Source organism: Centruroides vittatus, unplaced genomic scaffold (genome assembly GCF_030686945.1).
Source record: "Centruroides vittatus isolate TY-2023 unplaced genomic scaffold, ASM3068694v2 scaffold_907, whole genome shotgun sequence".
In the NCBI taxonomy this organism is placed as follows: domain Eukaryota; kingdom Metazoa; phylum Arthropoda; class Arachnida; order Scorpiones; family Buthidae; genus Centruroides; species Centruroides vittatus.
The window spans coordinates 90,676-110,119 of NW_027122720.1; the positions used below are offsets into that span (position 1 = coordinate 90,676).

General features: G+C 32.5%; 1 protein-coding gene across 1 annotated transcript in view; it reads left to right on the top strand.

Moving 5' to 3' along the window:
* Positions 1 to 19,444, top strand: part of LOC136990340 (astacin-like metalloprotease toxin 5) — a 52,001-nt gene that overhangs the window by 30,901 nt on the left and 1,656 nt on the right. The window lies entirely within an intron of this gene.

The window sequence follows — 19,444 nt, forward strand, 5'->3', positions numbered from 1 at the left end:
AAATATGGTACGAATTTTTCTGTTGATTTATATAAATCTCGATGTAATTAACCACAAAATCTAAGTCATTTTAATTTGTATTATTGTCGGGAAAAACTTTTAAAGTCATGTCGTAATTTTATAAAATCCTCCTGGGGAGAGACTTTAAGGTCCGAAACACAAACATTATGAGTACAGGTGAATTACCAGGCGAACAATAAAGATTGTTTTTTTCCTATTAAGTTTTCCACAATTCGCTGAAACCGGACATTAGTACAATAAGTCCTAATAATAAGAACAGTCCTCAGTAGACTTTTATATAATAAAAAAACACTACAACATCTTAGCATTTTTAAAAATTTTAAAGATTCTGTAAATCAGTATATATCCAATACTTATAAAGTAATAATTTGGCTGGTGTAGCGAAAAACACAAGACAACAGACTCTATACAGAAGTACGTTGGTCACGTGACTAAAACGGCCCGGGTTGTCTTCGATCCACACGGTCTGGACCGATCAAATCTAGACCGGAAGTGATTGAGGGCGTAGTCATTTGATATTGTGTCAGGTCAATTTGAAGAAAAATTATTTCAAAAATATTGTTTTAATTTTGTAAACATCGAAAATACCAGCTGTTTGCAATAGGATCAAATTGGATACAAGTGCATGTATCGTAAATATTTTTGAAAACATTGTAGTTTAACTTGTTTTCCTGATATATTCTAATAAATTTTTCGCCGCAGGACACGCGATTAAAACGAAGCTGTTAATAAACAATAATACAATACGCTCTATCTCTAGGAGCTGCATCAAAAATTTCTAAAGAGCAGAAAATAACAGTGAAAGGTCTGTTTTTTTTTCTTTTTTATAATTCTGTATGTATTGCACGTCTTTGTAAATAGTAATCATTAGCATTTATTTTATTAATGTTGTACTTACTGTTATATTTGTAATTCTAACAATTCGTCATAAAGTTGACCATAAAATTGCCGAAACCGCTTGAATTAAGCAGCGTGTTAAAGGAGATTCACGTTTACGTCGTATGAGATAATATTGTTAAGGATTCAAATCAGTTTAACCTAATCGATGTACTGTATGTGAAGATACTACACTGCTTGAAGAAAAGTCATTTAAGCTGCAGTCAGGAAAAACGTACGAGACTCTCGATGCGCTTTTTTATCACGTTAATGAGAAACTAGAAGAAACTATCAGCGGCGGCAACATTCGGCTTGACAGTGTCGTAAAAGATGGACCGACGCTTTTATTTATAAAATGCGCACCGGGCTATTCAATGGTAATTATGCAATCTGGATCGGACTCTCTTCGGTAAAATTAGATAGATAATGGTTGTCGGAGGACATGATTTTTAATCCAGCGAATTGCTAAGAGACGAAAGTCGGATTAAGATAAAAAGAACCGAATCTAAACACGTAAAAGAGATAAAGATTTAAAAAAAAAAATCCGCTGCAATTCGATAAGTTCGATCATCGATGCGATTGACGAATCCTTCAACGAAAAAGAATTTTCAGTAGGACGGGAATTTGCTAAGTGGGTAATAAGCGAAATGCTGGGATTTGAACTTGAAAGATACACAGCTTATAACAAGGCGAAATACAAGCCAGATATATCGAGTGTACACAATTTGAAGAAGAATTAAATCGGTGTACGCTGTACGTGTACACCAATTTAATTTTTCTTCAAATTGTGGGCAGATACGTACGGGCCACTACTTAAATCAACATATCGGAGAGTAGTACCAGCTCTCTCTTATTTCGGATCTATCATTACCCAAGACTATTATCCCATTCATAAAAGCGTAATAAGTAGTATCAAAATTGATATTCGTACCGACTTTGAAAAAAAAATTACGTTTAATTCGGGAAAGACTTTGGCAGAGCTTCGTTTATGTAAAAGAAGAAAATAATAATGTTACTTCAACATCCAATTTCCAACTAAATTGCGGGCCTCAATACTTCCGAAAAGAGCGTTGTCGCAAGAAAGATTATTGAAAACAATATGTATAGACTTAAAAAATACGAAAATTATTTACTGCTATAGTATCTGTAACGAACTGAAGAATGTATCGTTTGTAAAATGTCTACCCAAGATCTAGCCAAACCCGAGGGAATTAGAGATGCGCTTCTTATTTACAATTAAATATTTATAAGTTGTATTCAATTTTAAAATATTTATATTATTATCTATTAAAAATTTTTCATTAGATAAAATATCACATAAACTACAATGTTTTTAAAAATATTTATGATACATGTATTTGTTCCCAATTTGATCCTATCGTAGACAGCCCGTTTTTTTCGAAGTTTAAAAAATTAAAACGATTTTTTTAAAATAATTTTCATTTTAATTGATTACTTTTAAATAAAAGTAGTTTATTGTACGTACTAAAATAATTCGGTAAATTTATTATTTGATTACGATTTATCCACCTCTAGATATTTAAAATGTTTAACGAATGATTTCATCACGAAAACAATACCTTTAATAATTACAGACTGCAAAACAATTCATTGATACACAACCATACACAGAAGTATCCCTTGATTAACTCTATTATTTAATTCCTCGATGCTACCGTGTATATCATATTCGCGTTAATCGAATACGGTGATACCTCGGTACTCGACCGAACAATAAACAGACTCTAGAACAAATTTTCGGTTAGTAAATGTATTCTTTAACACAGAATATATTGTTTTATTCGATACGATAACACAAATCACCATTCTAATATACTCAATTTGCTTTTTGCATGCATTTTCTACAATGTAATCTCTATTTCATTGTAATAATAAATAAAAATATTTTTTTTTATAGAGAATTGCTGTACTTTCCCGGATGTTATATATAACAGTGGGAAAGTATGGCGATCGGTCAAAAATGACCACATCCTAGAATTTTACATTTTTGAAATTAGAGGACATTGAAACATCGAGAAATGCAAAATCATTCGGGTTTTCTTTTCTGTATGTTAGTATGCAAGTGTATGTGCGACACGATTTTGTTCACCCTATTTCAAGCTTAATAACTCCTGTTCTTTTTGTCGAAAAATTCTGAAACCTTGCAGGAAAGTTTTTATATCAGGGGCATTGATGCGACTAAATTTTGGTGATTGAAGGTCGAGTGTACGGGAAGATAATGAAAATTGGACTTAATAATAATTTTAGTGGCAATTACCTATTACAATTTTTTTTAAAAATAATAGTTAAAATTATAGTTAGTATTTTAAACAGTTAAAAATATGAAAAAATTGTTAATAAAATATCATAAGAAATGGTGCCACCTAATGTTGCCGAGAAAAGTAAGCAACTCGTTGCTGGAATTTTTTCAATAGGCAGGCCACTGTTATCAGATCGATTATATGCCATAACGTAATATTGGTGGTTGCTGACAGGTTCACGCTCGACAAACGAATTGGTGGCCTGCAATTTTCCGAGATTTCTTTACTTAACAATTAAATTGGGGCCAGTTTTCTATAAAAACTCTTCCCGTGCAATATGCAATGTGCTAAGAGGCATTTTCTTAGCACATTGCATATTGCGTTGCCTGAGCTCATCAATTCAGCCTAACTCAATGTAATCAAGACGAAGTAGTTTCATGTGGCATTTGTAAAAAAAATCTTGAGGTATTATGATGTTTAATAGAAAAATTTAATAAACAATAAAATACAATTAAAATTTATTCGAATATAAATCAATTAAATCTTCCTGATACCAAATTTTCTTGTAATTTTGTATTCTATTTTCATTATTTAATATTAATTTCTACGTTCAATGTTTCACGAAACGGATAATAATGGATTAATGTATTATAATATGACAACTAAACACATAGACAATCTGTCAGATGCATGTCTAACTGGCTAAGTAAGAAACTGCAAAATTTCCAAACAAAAAATTTCAAAATAGGCCAAACTTCGAATCGCTATCAAAAATATGCAGTTTTATGTAATGTTAAATACACATTATCAGACCGTTTGGAACGTTCAATACCTGTATGATCACAAATAGAACGTGTTGAATATAACAGGTGAAAAATTGCGAAATCTAGAGTTAGCCGCATATACTTCTATACGCACGAAAATAATTTACAATTCTTTAATATTTATTTTTATATGGTGTTAATAATTTATGCTTATTTGTCGAATTATAACAAATTTTATATCACTATGAGATGAAATCTTAAAGAATTATTAAACTTACTTTTATTGTAATTAATTCTATTCATTTTCGAGAAGAAGACAATTGTGTAAGTAGACATTCAATTCACTTTGTGAAGACTCGGCTGTGCAGCATTACTGATAACTTCATTAGAAATGTATCTCTTATTTGCCTTCGTTGTGGTGTCTTTTGCCAGACACGGTAACATTTTTTTTTTCTTATTTAACATTTATGTTCAAAATTTTACATTCTAAACATTGCGATATTTTTACAATTTTCTAGTCGACCTTCCATCCAAAGCATTACAAAATTCTCATCTCTTCCAAGGAGACATTATCGCAATTTCAAACAAAAGAGTAAGTTAGTTTATTTTCAAAGCTTAAGTAAATAAATTAATTTAAATTTATATTAAGGTGAGAAATGTCATAACGGATCTTTCGCATCGCTGGGACGGCGGGATAGTGCCTTATACTATCCACCCATCTTTAGGTTATTTTACTTAAACATATTTTGAACTTGACATCAATAAAAAATTTTATTCATGCAATTTATTATTTTTATAATAGAAAATATAACGTATTTAATCACAGTAGCAATGAATCACATAAACAATGCAACAGGAGGATGCATCACTTTCAAACAAAGACAATATGAACCAGATTATATTAAATTCATTAAAGGAAAAGGGTAAATTTTTCACTACTAATTAAAGTATGTTTTATTTCTTTTATAATATTGTTAAAATTAATTCAGATGTTCTTCTTCCGTTGGTCGAGTTAAAGGTGAACAACATATATCTCTCGGAAAAGGATGCGAATACGTAGGGACTATTGTGCATGAAATTGTTCACGCGCTCGGCTTCTATCACGAACAGAATCGATCTGATAGAGACAATTATCTTATTATTCATTGCGAGAACATAAAAGAAGGTAAGTTATCATTAACTGATATTGTCGTTTAGTTTGTAAAAATAATACAAATTTCTATATTGTTAGAAGCGAAAAAGCAATTTGAACGTCTTACACCAGACATAATTACTAGTTATAACGATTTTGATTATGATTCTCTCATGATATATGGAAATTACGCATTTTCTAAGGATGGGAAGTCGATGACTATGGAAGCTAAATCTGGAGTAGAGTTGTTAGATCCATATAGAAAGAGTGGTTTATCTCCAAGTGATGTTTACAGAATTAAAATATTGTACGGATGTAAATAAATCACAACTATATGAAATTGTCGTGTCATAATTTGTTATGAAGTAAATATAATTCTTCGAAATGTTTATTAGATTTTCGTAATTCTTATATGTACGATGGCAAACAGGTTTAGTTTACTTTACATTTCTGTGCGTAATGTAACTAAAAGTTGAAGGAAATAAATTATTGTAATGATTTTTATGTAAATTTTCATTGTTTTAGTATGAGTAGCATAAGTTTTAACACACGGCATATTTGAAAGCTCTTCATCTCTAGCATCATTAACAAATGAATATGATTAATTCTCTATTAATTCTCGGAAAATACCGATTTAATTATTGATAAGAGGTATATGGTACCCATTCCATCTTTGTCATTCGATCCTACTGATCTTTAGAACTAAGCAGACAAACACGAACAGTAACAAAAAACTTTATTAAAAACGTGAGAACTGTCATCGACATCCTCGGCCAACACCCAGGCAAAAACCCGCGAACTTTCCCGCCTCTTTTTTTACGTTGCCAGCCAACTCTCGTTGGCAAGTGTTGCCAGGCAGTGTTCGGGATCTCTGGCGCTGGCGGCCACACATCTATATTCATGTCTTTTAATATAGATTCAGCTAAAATACATAAATTTCTTATGAAATCGTATTAATCAAAAAATAGTTTATGAAAACAACTAAGAAACCAGAACGAGTTGCGTAACTTTCCCAGCTGTTTTGAAATTTCATTTTAAGAAATAACTTATATAGTATTATGCATGATGTATAAAATTGTGTGTGCTATCTGTTACCAGATTATGTTATTTAAAAACTTTTATAGTTTGAATAATTTTAATTACTATAATATAGCAAAAAAAATTAATTTTGAGGATAGGGATAAGTTATATTTTTAAAAAATTGTAAACTTTAATAAGGAGTAAAATCTTCATTAAATGCTACCCCACTCGATATATGATACCTTTCCACTCACTATTTTTTCACCTCTCTATCGTTAATTACCAAAATTTAATACCATCAATTCTCCTCATACACACGTTACCATGCCAAGTTTCTCTTCATAATCATTATTTTATTTTGAGACTCGAAACAAAATAGATGCCAACACACGCACACACACGGTCCGCAGTCCGGACCGATCAAATCTAAACTGGAAGTGATTGCAAGCGTGGTCACGTGATATTGCGCCACGTCACGTAGTTATCGATATCACTTGGTGTATGATGTCAACCTTTAATTATGTACATCAACATATCGGAGACTACAAGCAGCTCTCTCTTAGTTCAGATCTGTCATTAATAAATATATATATATATATATAAAGCGTGCAATGCCATAAAGCTTATATTTAAATTATTTTGATATTTAAGAGAATTTGTAACATAGTGAGCTTTTTAACATTTCATTGTAAAATTGAAATAAATTCATTCACCAGAAAAAGTTACTTTTTCTTGCATAGAGAAGTCATATTGTTTGTTGCCATATTGTTGTGATGATGACGTCATACACCACGTGATATAGAAAAGTCTTTCCAAGGAAGTATTGTAGAGTGGTAATACCAAAGAATCTAAAATAAATCTTCCCAAGTCTTTAAATTTCAAAATTTCCGTTCTATTGGTAAATTTTTAAAGTTTATAGCTTAATTTTTTAACCAGCTTTTCATTTTTATATAACTAGTAATTTACTGTGACTCTGTACATACTAACGCCTCTGTAAATTGGACATCAATAGTTTATAGTAATTCATATACTTCTTTAATCCAAAATTTTGTGCAGTTTACTCATTAAAGGAAGAAAAACTGAAAAAAAATTAGTATTTAAAAAAATTGCAACACTTTCGCCGAATTCCGAATAATACATGCTCATTTGTTTACGTTTCGACAGTGAAAAATTTTCCCTGTCGTTAATACGAACATTATGATTATGAAACTGGCACGACCCACCTAGTCACCACCCATTCTGTAATTAATAGATACTATAAAGAATTTAAGTAATTGTGCAATATTTTCGATTTTAAGTTTCTCTTTTAATTATTAGTGTTGCCACTAACTACTCCACACATACAGTCGTTGGGGATGTACCATACCCTCGCCGAGGTTGATCAAAATGTAACCAACCCCAAAGTCGTGGTATCCCTGGTCATTCAACGAAACGTTTAGTCAAACTTTGAGAGAATTTCTCCTATTTTAATAAGTGTTGTTCACATTTTTGTCATTTTGGTATTTCTATTATTTTTACACGATAGGTTTTTAATAAACAAGGGGTTTTATTTCATCCCATTTTCTTCATTACTTTGCTACCTATATGAACACCAAAGTCAAAGTTTGACTTCTTATTCCGATATGCGAGCTCCGATCTCTCGAGATATACGTTGTTTTTCGTATCTCTTCGATTATAAATTGTTATGTTTTAGAAAATAATTTTAAATTACGTTTAGTAAGGGTACCCGATCCTATTTATAGCCTCACATTTATTCAACGGCTGTGAAGAGTGCTTAAGACAGCAGCAGTGTTGAACATTTTTAGTCAATTATTGCCAATGATGCCAACTGAGTAATTCCCTCTGAATTTAGGGAAAAATAACAGAATTGAGGAAGTTTTGGAAAGGAAATAATTTAGGGAAAATGTAAAGTCTGCTCATATTGGTTAGTGGAGTTTCGGTGAGGAATAGGAACATCCAAAAATCACACGACTCGACAGTTTCGCGGTAAGATTCGAAGCAGATCGCTTCATCACATGATGCTTTTGCTCAATTCTGTCCACACCGTCTGCATCCTAACGTGAAAATTTATTTCTCTGGATTGTCAAAAGACTGATATGTTTTTTCGCTCCACATGCAAGGCACATAATCTGTTTAGTTAGAATTTCCTTAACTTTTTACAGGGAATTCTATTAGTTTCAAAGGAATTTCAGATTTCTTTACGAGTCTTTACGACAGAAGGTTGTAAACTCTGATCATCGTATATATTAATCATGATTAAAGACAAATTTAGTTTATCAGACTTGAATATTTCGATAGACAATTGATTAGTCATAATCCAGAATAACAATTGATTTATCCATTAGTCATTATCGATGTATGCAACAGCTAACCTTTTTTTATTTGACTAACATCAAACGCTCTATCAGGCATTGTTTGTACTAAGCTTTTTATTTTTTTCACTTCAATATGATCTCAAGCATAATTGCTATTTTGGTTAAAGTTTACCTAGGGAACCCCAATGACCGCGCTTTCGGTCGCCATTTTGTTTGCTGTACTACGCACGCGTACTACGTTCAGAAAATTATGCAAATTAGTTAGTATGTATAATTTTTTGAAAAAATAATAATTACATTAATAAAAAATAAATGTTTTAAGATTGTTTTATATTTCATAGCTAGCTGAACTTGCAAAATAAACTGTTACTCACGTGTCTGACGCTCTGTTATACATTTCCTTTCCGTTTCTTCTCGCTTTTCCTTGATTTGCGATCCCTATCGCTGATGTTTCTCTTTTTACTTGATATTTTTACACGTTTTTTAGTTTCGCCACACGAATGTGCCTTACTTTTTTTCCCCTTCTTACACTCGTCGCTTTGTGGAGCAGCTGGAACGGACTCCGGTTCTTTCCATTTCGGCTTGATTCCGGCACGTTGCATCACGAAAAGTAGACGGAATAAAAACTTACCTATTTACTATTAAAAATAGCAGAAAGTAGCATTTTTTCTTCAAAAATGTTTAACTGGTGGAAAAAAACCACTCGCAGCAGTCGAGCCGTCACGAAAAACAAAAAATTTGCATACGATAGCGTTATTTAAAAATTGCGCCACCTACACCGAATTTCTAACATCACCTGCCGTCGAGATTACTGGAAGCGCGGCCATTGGGGTTCCCTAGGTAAACTTTAACCGCTATTTTTAATCTCTTTTACATAAGAACAATGCTTGTCTTTAACCATAAACGATTTTTGTCATTATACTTGAAAAATTTTTTATTAGAGTAATATGTAGACTTCTACAAGGCAAGAATGTGTTCAATGTAACAAGTGAAAAACTGCAAAATCTAGAGTTAGGCGCATGTACTGTACTGTACTTCTATACACACGAAGTAAATATCAATGCTTTAATATTTATTCTTCTAGAATGTCGATATGCTATGCTTATTTATTGAATTATAAGACATTTCATATTTATATCAAACAAACGTATAGATCATAAAGAATTATTATGTTACTTTCATAGTGATTATCTACAATGATTTTTGGGTTAATGTTACTTTAGGATCCAAAATGGCGGCCAGGGAAATTTTCCCCTACTTCGGAGACTGCGACGGGGAAAACATTTTTCCCTAGAGTAGCGACGTCGACGACGTGGGGAATTTTTCCCCGTTCGGTTTCTACCCTGCGTTCGACGTTGCCGAGTATCCTGTAACCTCGAAACGGAGACGGTAGTGTGTAAATTTGCGACGGTAGAGGGAGCCTTTTCGTGACGTCGTGCAAGAGTAAAATCGGCGGGAAATTCGTAGGTGTGTTACGAACGAATATGCAAATGCATGATCTGTGACGTGTTTCCGTTCATTTCTGGGCAATTTTATGCAAATCGACTAGTTTCCAGTTGGAATCGTTTACTGCTGTGTTGCGACGAATTGCGTATTGGATTAATTGCTGTTTTTTTTTTTCGTAACGATATTTCATTTGCACACAAATTGCTATCGTTGAATATTCATTATCATTATTTCCTCCAGTATTAGTAAGTATTGTTATTTCTTTTATAACAATTTAATCCTAAAAGTTAGAGAACCAACTAATCAGAAATTAAGGAAAAAGCGTGTTTTTTCCCTATCCTTACCTCCCCTCGTTTAGTTTATTGCCAATTGTTCGATAATGACAAGTTTTGCCGATTTGAGTTGCAACGACGAATTTTGGTCGAGATGCACTTCCCGTGATTTCTACAAGTTGATGAAAGACGACTTTTCAGAGCTAGGTTTGCCTCCCCGTATCGATAACGCATCGAATTTTGCTGTAAAATTAGGCATACAGCCGACCGAGTCCGTTTGCATTCATTGCGATGAAGGTAAGAATTGCTTCATATGTCAGGTGAACGACAGATCAGAAAACACTGTGAATTGGATCGTTTATAAATACGTGAATTCTGGCAGTACGATAATAACGGACGAATGGAAAGGATATATGCATATGCATATTGACGACATAGAAGGAGTAGTGGTCGAACATAGAACTGTCAACGATTCGAAAAATTTCGTCGACCCCCAAACGGGAGATCATACTCAGAATATCGAACAATCGAAAAGTGAGTAAAAAAACTCCTCTGTTTGTTGTTTTTTATTGTTTATTTCGGTGAAAAAATCCGCGGAGTCTGCAGAGAAATTCAAGATGGCGGCCGGAACCGCGGCCATCTTGAATGGAAGGAAAAATTTTTTCCCTGTCTCAGTCTCCAACGTAGGGAAAAATTTCCCTAGCCGCCATTTTGGATCCTAAGGTAACATTAACCGATTTTTGTTTAGCTGTATTAACAGACACTGCGAAGAATCAAGTGTGCAACACTAGAAATGCTGCTCTTATTTGCATTGTTTACAGCGTCTTTTGTCAGACATGGTAACATTTTTTCTTTTCACTAATTTAACTAACTACTTACATACTAATATTCAAAGTTTTACATTCTTAACAATGTGATCCTTTTACTGTTTCTAGTCGATTTTCCATCCGAAGCATTACAAAACCCTAATCCTTTTCTAGGAGACATTATGGGAATGGAAGACAGTGGCGTAAGTTTCTTTGTTATCAACGCTACAGATGTAATTAAATTTATTTAATTTTCAATTTAGATGAGAAATGGGATAAAACCTTCACGTCGCTGGAAAAGTGGGATAGTGCCTTATACTATATCTCGGAGAAGGATGTGAATACGTAGGTACTATTGTGCATAAAATTTGTCACGCAATTGGCTTCTATCACGAACAGAATCCATTTGATAGAGACGATCATCTCATTATTTATTGAAAGAACATAGAAGAACATAGTCATGATTTGAGTCGTAATTTTCGTTCAGTTTGTTAAAAGTAATACAAATTTTTTATATTGTTAGAGTATGTACAGTACATCAATTTAATGTTCTTTGTCCGAATTTAATTACTATTTATAATAATTTTGATCCCGAATCTATCATGATTTATGGAAATTATGCGGCTTCTAAGGATGGTAAGTCGATGACTATGGAAGCGAAATCTGGAGTAAAGTTGCTAGAACCATATAAAAAGAGGGGTTTATCTCCCAGCGATGTTTACAGAATAAAAAGTTTGTACGAATGTGAATAACCCACGAACGTATGAAATTGTAGTGCCATATTTGTTATGAAATAACTATTATTCTTTGAAATGTATGTTAGATTTTTGTAATTATTATGTTTAGAATGGCGTAATGGCTTAGTGTACTTGGCACCCTTTTGCTTACTGTAACTAAAAGTTGAAAAAAATAAATTATTGTAATGATTTTTATGTAAGAGCTTGATTATTTTGGTGTGAGTAGAATACGTTTTAACACTGGGCGTATTGGAAGGTTTTTATGTTTTACATCGCTAGGATAATAGTTTGAGAAAATATCCATTGAACTAATGATTAGTGACATACAGTAGCCATTCTGCCTATATTCGTACACTTTGATATGTATTCGGTTGAAAAATTACGTAAAAAATTGGATTATTCAGAAATGAATTTATGTTAACAACTTAAAAAATCCAGCAACGAGTTACCTGACTTTCCTAATAAAAAAAAGTTGTGTGGTATCATGTCCTTTATCAGATTTTAATACAAGAAATTATTACATTGTTAATTATTATAAAATGAGCTTAATTTTAAGTCAAACATGAGTTTTATAATAAAAAATGTAAATGCTAATAACGAGTAAAATGTATTAATTGCCGTAAATATGGGTATTCTCCTGAAAACTGTCCCAAAAGTAACTATTCCTTTGCACGGACAGAGAATTCGTGGCCCGACATAATAGTCACCGAAGATACCTTATATGAATTCGAAAGTAGTGAAATAAGATTAGTAATAAGAAATGAATCGTCAAAATTAAATATCAAAGGTATAATATTTTGTTTTTAAGTAGAAATTACCACTAAAACTAATTGGGATTTAATTTGAAAAATTGTAACCTCTAAATTTCCACTGTTGTCTGTCCGATTGTCTGATTGTCTTTTCTTAATCTCAAGAACGGAGTTAAATGGATACAACACAAAACAAGATGTGGAAACTATAGGAAGAGAAGGACCCTATTAATTACAAACAAACTTCCAATATAAAAGGAAAGTTATGTTATTTCAATTCAAATCTTTTTCCATGAAAGGTGTTAGATAACTTTTTTCATAAAACTCCATTTAGTTTCTCCTTCAGCTTAATGCACTAAATCAATCAATTTAATTTAGCTACAATTGTTAATTAATTTATTTATGCAATAGATTGCATATATAGAATATAATATGTACAGTTTTGTCTGCTATGTAGTAAGATTGACCGTCTCAATACAGTAGTAAATTAAATCGTAAATTATTGCCGTGTCTGATTTCGTTTAGTGCTGTATACATATATATGTTCCAAATCTGTGCCTTTTCTCTCTCTTTTCTATGTGTATTCCTCTTTCTAGACGTCAATGAGGAATACTTTCTTCATGTTTTCTTACATATCTACTTACTATATCACTTTTGCTGATACAGTACTTAAATTAGATGCAGTTTCGAATGCGTTAATACCATTTTCTGACATAAAACCATAACGATTTTTTTTTACCTTTTCCTATAATTAAAGCAGATGCACTATCAGAAAACAAGAACATAATTGATTCCCGAAATCGTTTACTGAATGTCGCAGCACAAAGCAAAGTTTCCATCATTGAAGAAAGCGTGTAATATTGTCATACATAACAATTGAATTTGTTTTCTATTTCACAAGCGACTATTCTACACGGCAAAACGAACGATTACTTTCTGCATACGCTTACGTGCTACTTCGTAAAATACTACGCTAGTTTAGAAGTGCTTTTATTATTTGACACAACTTTAAAGAGTAACAGAAAACTATAACGTTTGAAAACTTTTCAATTTTGTTGAATTATTTCCACAACTAACGTCTGTTTGCTGCACGCTCCATTAACTCTCAACAATAGATGTTATCTGAACTGAAAAGTATGTTTTGTTTTATGAAAAACAGTTTTGAAAATGGGAAGTTAATATATTTACAATTGGTATGCTATTTAGAAAATCTTTTTGAACATTTTTTATAGTGTGGACTATTTCCTCCAAAGTCTGTGCGACTTTCTTTAAATTGTAAATTAAGTAGTGGCAAGAAATGCAAATGCAAAATAACATACACAAAATAAAATAATGTTTTGAAATCAAATTTATTTATTTCTTCAAAACAGTAAAATAATTTGTTAAGTAAACAAAATGAAAGAAAGTATCACTTGGAATCGGCATAACATCAGGCGGAATATGAGAGACAAAAACATGTCCTTTCAGGAAAAGAATATTTAAAAAAAGTATCGAAAAATTCAAAACAATCAAATAAAAAAGCAATCCATTAAGGGCGCCATTGTAGAAAATAAAAACAGGGCACATAACCAATTGCAAATCGTTTAGGTTTTATTAATTTCGAGTTGAGGGAAAAATCTTCTCATTTTCTCAAGATGTTTTATAAGTCTTCAAATCGTAAATTGATTTTTATTGGTTATAAAAAATTATTCGTGCTTTCGTTTTATGCTTTGTAATAAAAAAAAGAAGTTAACAGTTCGATTTCTACTTCGTTTAAATCTTCGATCATTTACTGAACTTTTGTGAATGACTAACGTGTGCCATTTTGTAATTAAAATGAGAAAAACTTTGATAAAATCGTCTCATCGGTTTATCTTTCTATGCAATTGATTTTCCGATTGGACGTGCAAACGAATCAGGTTTCTGGCGAGAATTCATTCTGCAAAGTTGGATGAATATTGCACAAACAATTAAGGTAGAGGTAATTAGAAAGTAATATAGAATCATATTAGTTAGGTTTGATGACGCAGTTTTATCCGTATCTGTTCCAACGTTGAGTTTATTTGATACGAACTCGTCCGTGGTTTGATACTCGATCAGATCTTGTAATTCTTGGAATTTTTTATCTCTCATCGTTTGCATTACGAGTCTCAACCAATCTGTGTGTGTCTCTAATGTCCCCGCTGTTGTTGTTATTTCTGTCACGGAAAATTCTTTTTCGGTAGACATGTTGATATCAAATTTGCTTGTCGAACGTGATAACAGTCCATACAAATACATTACATAGTTGCGATCTTTGGCAAACTTTCGAAAATCTTGTGGATCTCGTTTCACACGAAACATACCGACATAATTCTTGTCTTCTGCTTTGTGTTCTACTCGATCCAAATGTCTAGACGAAATGGGCGAAGCCCTTGACAAAACTTGTAGGAAGGATAAAATAAATATTGAAATATAAACGAAAAACATCGCAGACGAAATTTGTCTTCGAAAATAATACATTTTAACAATAAAACTCTATTGTTATCTCTTGCCTAATTGTTGAATCATTTATAGAAAACTGTACTTTTTATAATATTAAATTTTGTTTCTTCGGTGATCCGTCTGGAAATGAATTGATAAAAAGATGTCTTAATAGCATGAAAATACCATTTAGAATGTAAATATATTTGTAAATAATTAAACCGTAAATAAATAAAAATAGTGTTATTTAAGTTTTCTTTATATCAATTTGTTTTATGTTGTTTATAAATTTTATATTAGTCCATTTGTGATAATTAAGAAAATTGCTGTTTTACGCAAGTACAAAGTGGTGGAAAATGCTGTTTTTACGTGTCCCCGTGCAATTTAAAAAATTATAGACTTATATAAATTCCCGCTGTTGGCAGTCCGTCCGTCCCGTCAGTCATTCTTTACTCTTCACAACGAAGTTAAATTGATGAAAGACGAGACCAGATCAAGAAAGAATATAGACAGAAAGCCTAGATTAACTAAACAGTAACGTCTTCTCTAGACCGGAGTAATATTATTTCATTCAAATATTTTCTCCTGAAAGGTGTTAGATAGATGACTGGCACGACTCTGTTCTTAAAGGAAAAGTGTGAAGTACAGGGCAAACCAAATTTGAGGTGGAAAGCACATATTTTAACTTAAATAAATTAAAAATATGATTAAAAATTGTAGCCTGGCATTGTGACGTTCTCACAATAAATAACTTCTCGTTAAATATCAATTATCTATAATGACTTTCGATTAGATTAGAGAAGAAAACTGTATAAATAGATACCTTCGATTCACTGTGAAAAATCAAGTGTAAATATCATTAATCGCATTTAATATTACTCTCTATAAAGTCTTTTATATTAACGGGCTTAAAAATTCTTTGTCTTATATTCGTTTATACTAGACTCTCGCTACTTCGGCCATTCCTTCCATAGAGAGATGTCAAATTAGAGAGAATGCCAAATTACTTAGTAAATAAGCTTCTCTCTATTGTATCTGGCGCCACTCTGTTTAAGAAATGGCTGGATTAGTAAGAATCTACTGTACTATGAGAATAAAATCACCTAGAAATTAATATAACGCTCTTGTTTTTGTTCGATCTATCCCATGATAAAACTAATAACAACTGTATAAGTTTACAGTATACATATATGCGTACATGTGTATATGTTGCGGTCAGTAATATTAATTTAAAATAATACGTGGATCGACGGATAGATTAAATTTATGCAAGCGATATCTTCTGCAACTGTATTATTTTCATCTTGATTTAACATATTAATATTTTGACCTTAGTGGCAGTCATCTGGACCGTACCAGATATGTCGGGCCATGCCCTCACTACCTGGCCGCTCCATTGTAGGCCATTCTGAACAAACGATGCGCTTGAAAAATTGTCCTCTTAATACTCAAACAAGAAAGAGTATTCCAAAAATAATTATAAAAACGATGGAGTCAGACTTTCTATTCTTCTTACTTGTAAAATATACGAAAAAATTATATTTTTCTTCCAGTTCTGACTTATGGATATTGTATAACTTAAAAAAATTTTAAAACATTGTATAAACAATGAATTAAAAAAATTAAAGTTAAAAAGGTAGAATAAAATCAACTTGCAGAGAGAAAAACTTTTTTATTCATATTAACAAACTTCCTAAATGCATTCCGCCCTTCATGAAGGGCCTCTTCAGTAGGTTTGATCGTACACAGTTCATATTCCGACAATACTTCGTTAGGAGAAACCACTTATATAGTTTACTAAGAATTCCCAGCATTCCGCTGTTAACATTCCCGTATTCAAATTTACATTGTTGTTCTGCATAATGATTGTGAAATGTTCTCTTATATATGATCAAAATACCATCGATGTACCTCGCAAAACACTTTATGCCGTTTATCGTCGATAAGGCACTCTCCATATCCGGCATGTAGATCTCAGCTAATTTCGGTCCTATTACGGAATCGATAGAAATACCATCTGTTTCACGATAATACTAATAATTGTCAGATCAATACTAATAAATTAAAATTTATTTTAGAGAAAAAAAACAATGTAAAAAGGAAAATAAAAGAACATTTTGCAATCATTATGCAGAACAACAATGTAAATTTGAATACGGGAATGTTAACAGCGGAATGCTGAGAATTCTTTGTAAACTATATGAGTGGTTTCCCTTAACAAAGTATTGTCGGAATATAAACTGTGTACGATCAAACCTACTGAAGAGGCCCTCCATGAAGGGCGAAAATGCATTTAGGAAGTTTGTTAATGTAAATAAGTTTTTCTCTCTGCAAGTTGATTTTATTCTACCTTTTTAACTTTAATTTTTTATTCATTGTTTACACAATGTTTTAAAAAATTTTTAAGTTATACAATATCCATAAGTCAGAACTGGAAGAAAGATACAATTTTTTCGTATATTTTACAAGTAAAAAGAAAGAGTATTTTTTAACTCGCTTTTCTTTAAAACCCCAGTAGGAGTGATCAAACGGATTTGATATTAATACTCATCTATTGTGCTAGGACGGATTACGCACATGCTGAAGTGACAGACATGCGTTTCGTTTACAGTGTCTCTGACGGCAATACTCTTGCTGCGAGCAGGATGCTAAATGATATTGCGAGATGCTACAAAGTTTGAAAATATCCATTGCAGATTGTCTTTGTCTGCAGGAAACTGATAATTCTGATGTGTGTCATGAAACTGAATGTTTGCAGAATGGCCGCACTGTACAATGTGCAGAAGAGGTTCTGCAACACTTTCACCTTATCCAGCACCCCATGCCTTAGCGCATCGACTTGGTGAAAACTAGCTCTTTATATAGTGAGTCTTCAATGACGATTACGATACCCTTTCCACGTCATCGTATGCAGACTTCCCAAAATGAACAACACTCCTTGTTAGTGTTGCAATAGAACATCGACATCCCATGTTTACACCATGTTGTTTTGCCCTTTCATAAGGTAACATTTTCAAGAGAAGTGTTTTTTTTTCAGTCATAACAACTTACGTATATGGGCTGTGGGCAAAGACAATGCCACTACCAGGAATACTTCTTCATAAATTTTTATTCCTTTTTATGGTTTAAAAAAAAACCATAAAAAGAAATAAAAATCCGACTGAAGAGAGGTAAAACCCCAAAACGCGTATCAGTGAATAAATAAAAAATGTAATAAAACGCATTGTGTCTTATCAATTGCACTCCATTGTGCCGAATAAATAATATAAGTAACTATTTGTGCTAACTATAGATGATGTCAACAGCAACAACAAAATCAGCGAGGCCAACCCCAGACACTAGCAATGTAAGCGTACGCGTAGGATGACATTTCTCCAAAAGTAATCTTGAAAAATACAGAAAGTAAAATTAAAATTAGACATGTGAGCAGCCATGTGTCAGGTGCTGCAAAAGCTATGGGTGAAAGAAACAATAAATTGTCAGTTTGTTTACGTAAGATGATATCTTCACACAATTTGGGCTCGGCTGGAGTTGAGCCAAAGCTTAACGCAACAACATTATTCTGAAGACAGACGAAACCATCACTACTATACGATCGCCAGAATGATGGCAAGTGGAGGACATATGAAATGAGAATTGTCAACGTCCATGTTTTCCATTATATGATCGAAGTTTTAAGATTATATTTTCCTTTTATTTACATAATTTTTTGTTTGAATTGTTTTAAAAATACATCAATATTCCAGACGTTAATATTTTTTCAGATAAATTTAGTTTGATTTGATAAGATATGCCAATATAACACATGGAAAATTTGCCAGGGAAGAATGCCTCTCGAGAGGACTCTGCTAAAAAGTGGCCTCTACGTATTAGAATCGTGAAGTAAACACGAAAAACTCCAGATGGCAACTGTTTGGCAAGGCACGAACCCACGACCGACTACCAGGTTTGAGCGGTTTTATCGTTTCGGCCACTGCTGGACGTAAAGTACATTTATTAAACAAATTAAGATTGGAATAAAGGTTCTTTGTATGCTAATTCGATAATAACAGGAACCTTTTTGTAAAGCGGTGTAAGTCTAATTTTTGTTCTTTTGAGATAGTTTTTTTCGACTTTGCATTTCAACCGATTTAAACCTCAATTAATTAGACATTTAGAAAAATCTATTTTAGACAAAATGCCGTCTGGCCAGTACATTGTACACAGTATAATATCTCATCTTTTTAGGAGTTCATTCGCTTCTTTCTAAGAGTCCTGTGAAGTCCTGCATTGTCGTCCATTAAAAGAAAGTGAGGGTTAATAGTTCCCAGAAAACCCCTGGAATTTTACGGGAGGTGGTCCGAACGGATATGTCGACCCCCATCTTTCACCACATTGTGAACCTGGTCCAACTTATAATGGGTTTTCTAAAAGAGGACTTTTTAGTGCCCACAGCAGAAAAACCGTAAAATTAAGTTCTCCGAAAAAGTGTGAAATACATGATAATACAGCATGATCTCATTCCTTTATCTTAAAACTTTCAACAAATGATGGTAACTGCTTACCAGGATACTAGCCAATACTAGTAAACCACCGTTTCAAAAAGATTCCCAATCTGTGATAT